Source organism: Mus caroli, chromosome 3 (assembly GCF_900094665.2).
Source record: "Mus caroli chromosome 3, CAROLI_EIJ_v1.1, whole genome shotgun sequence".
NCBI lineage: Eukaryota > Metazoa > Chordata > Mammalia > Rodentia > Muridae > Mus > Mus caroli.
The window spans coordinates 123,641,772-123,645,013 of record NC_034572.1 but is presented as its reverse complement, the minus strand read 5'-3'; the positions used below and the strand labels follow the sequence as shown (position 1 = coordinate 123,645,013).

At 42.2% G+C, this 3,242-nt stretch overlaps 1 protein-coding gene across 3 annotated transcripts in view; it reads left to right on the top strand.

Moving 5' to 3' along the window:
- Sec24b (SEC24 homolog B, COPII coat complex component) overlaps positions 1–3,242 on the top strand; it is a 73,490-nt gene that overhangs the window by 18,827 nt on the left and 51,421 nt on the right. The window lies entirely within an intron of this gene.

The following is a 3,242-nucleotide window of genomic DNA, read 5'->3' as shown; positions in this document are numbered from 1 at the left end:
CCTGGCAAATACAGAAGTGGATGCTCACAGTCATCTATAGGATGGAACACAGGGCCCCCAATGGAGGAGCTAGAGAAAGTACCCAAGGAGCTGAAGGGGGTCTGCAACCCTATAGGTGGAACAACAATATGAACTAACCAGTACCCCCAGAGCTCGTGTCTCTAGCTGCATATGTAGCAGAGGATGGCTTAGTCAACCATCATTGGGAAGAGAGGCCCCTTGGTCTTGCAAACTTTATATGCCCCAGTATAGGGGAACACCAGGGCCAAGAAGTGGGAGTGGGTGTGTTGGGGAGCAGGGCAGGGGGAGGGTATAGGAAACTTTTTGGGATAGCATTTGAATTGTAAATAAAGAAAATATCTAATAAAAAAAGATAAAAATCACACACACACTGGATAAAGCAAAGCAGGCTCCAACCCTCTTTATTTTTTCTCTTTGCCCTTTTATACCTCCTAGGGCAAAGCTCTCTATGTAAGAAGAAGAGCTACCTCATTGGAAAACAGATAAACTTGTTACATAAGAGGGAGCTGCAGAAGGACTACTGATTGCATGTTTTTCTATTAACATTTGTACCTAACTAAACACTTTTTAATCTTCTTTCATTCCACAAGTTCATTATAAGTTCAAAGCAGTAGTTTTATCTATTATTTCAGTTCTTTGTGAGTTCAAAGCAGTTGTTTTATAGATCTTTTTTCCATATGTTCATTGTAAGTCCAGAGCAAGAGTTTTTTTTTTTGTCATGGGTTAACAAGGTTTTTACCAAGAAACAGGTCACCTATCTTACACCTTATTTTTGAAATCTTGTCTAGTTAAACTAGCTAATCGTCCATTCTTTGTTCTTACACTCATGATAGAACTGCCCACTTCTTGTTTATGACTCACTTATCATGGTGCACACTGTGGAACTAATCTAGCATGAATGTTTTCCTTGGTTATCGATTTGTTCCTAGCCTCATTTTCTTCCTAGTGTAATCCACGTGTTTCTAAATGCGTGGGAGTGCCTGCCTTTGACTCCCTCTCTAACCCATACAGCCTTTGCTATTTTGTAGGAGGAGGTATCGTCTACTTTTGATTCTAATTTTAAGCTTTCTTTCTACTATCATTAGGTCTTTAAGATCACCTTCAGTGATTTTCACTACTATGAATTATAGATACTGCATCCTAGAAGTCTATCCTATTATAGTCATACCTGTAGGGCATGTGGGACCTTGTTACCAGACAGGCATAAGAATGGTAAGGTTGAATGAGCTCAACCCTGGGAGTCTCAGAATTGAGAATGGCATGAGTGAAGCTATTCCCTACCTGCCTCTCCCTGCTTTGGCACCCCACTGAGGACCATGTGCGCTGCGGCATGTAGCATGAACACTGGAGCTCTCCAGGCTAATGAGGCATCTAAATAGGCCTGATGAGATTCCCTTCCTGGGCATTCCTTCCCACAAAAGGTATTTAATCCCTGGTTAGCCCTGCATCCACATCCACCATTAAATAAGCCAGTATGAACAAGCAAGGACCATGTCTTCATTAAGGATTGCTGCAGGGAAGGCCTTCATCTTAAAGAGCTGTGCCTAAACTCCCGAGGAAGGTCTTTTCACTTCTAGCCTCCTGGTACTTAGAACTCTGAGTCAGGCCAGGTTCTGCCAGCACTGGGGACCCTGTTCCTAACTCCCAGCTTTATGCTGGCAGAACCAGGGTACCCAGAAGACTGGGAGTCATAGCCTTCGACCCGGACCCCTGCTGGTTTCCTTCTGGTGTGGAGAAGGAAAACACAGCCTTGACTGCCCGTTTTGTGGCATTCCATGACTGTCCCATTTTGCAGCATGCCAGCAGCACTCGGGCACTCCAGCAGACAAGCAGGGCGCGGTAGGGCAGATGCTTTGTTACATTTGAAATAGGGCATCTACTTAAAAGCAGCAGTCAGGAAGTGGCTATTAACAGTACAAGATGAGAGGTTCCCTTTGCTAGTGGCCCCTGGGCACAGCACTCTGAGCTGGGACAACTTGTTACCACTACTAACCACCCCCTGGGAAAGTCACTGTCCAGTGAATACCGGTAATTGATTGTTGAGATTTGTGAAAACTTTGGTCTTGTCCTGGTGAGGCCGCCTGGTTTAATTTTTGGATGAGACCTGTTTCCCCTCCCCCTTGTCTCACCTGACTGGGTTTCCATTTCTTTTCTCTATATGTTACAGCTGCCCCATTTATTCTTTTGCAGTTTTTCAAAACTGCAAACCTCTTTTTTTTAATTCCAACACACGTCACTTCGTCATCCAAGGTCTGCCGGCTACCATCTATTTCTTCTAGAAGTCTCACACCCTTCCCTAAATACCTACTCTAAGTAGAAAAGATGTTCAGTAATATGCTCATTAAAATCTACAGAAAATGTCATTGCATAGCATAAACAGTGGTTATTCAGCTAAGATTAGGAATGACCAGTATGTAATACTTGATCTGTTATATCTGTTTATCATTATAAAAACTTCAGCAGTCTTTTGTATTTTAGTCTTTCAGTAGTTTAGGTATTTCTTGAGATTCAGGATAAAGTGGGTAGGTAACCAGAGTATAGGAGGGCCATGTACTGCCACTTACACTAGGATATAGGAAAGCCGTGAGCTGGAGGCCTTTAATGCCCCCCCCACCCCATTTTCACACTGTTAGTTAACATCCAATGAATCTGTTGGGGGGTAAATTGTGTCCCCTCCAGAAGTTCAGATACAAGGCACTAATAAGGTCCCAGGGCAGAACCTTATTACAGAGTGTGACTATTTGGAGATAGGGTCTTTAAGGAGACAATTACGTTCAAGTGAAGTCATTGAGTGGGCCCATTGCCGGCTCATACCCAATATGAATGGCATTTTTATAAGAAGTCTAGAATCCAGATGTACACAGAGGCCATAGGAAATGAAGAGGAAGATGGTCATTTACAGCTTCAGGAGAAACCACCAAGACAGCTTGTTCTTGGACCTCCATTTCCCATCACTGTGAGAAAGTAACTGTTGTTTTTATAAATACATAAATAAAGCAAGAGGAGGTGTGAGCTGATTTATAGAATTCAGAGACCTCCTTACCTGTACTCACTTTACCTTGGTCACCATTGTCTAGTACAGTAATTAATAGCATTGTACAGTAATTAATAGCATTGTACAGTAATTAATAGCAGAGATTGTTAGTTTGTAAAGAAAATCAGCGTTTCATTTTGTCTGAAAGATAATGACATCTTTGAAATCTTTTTTTTTTTTTTTTTTT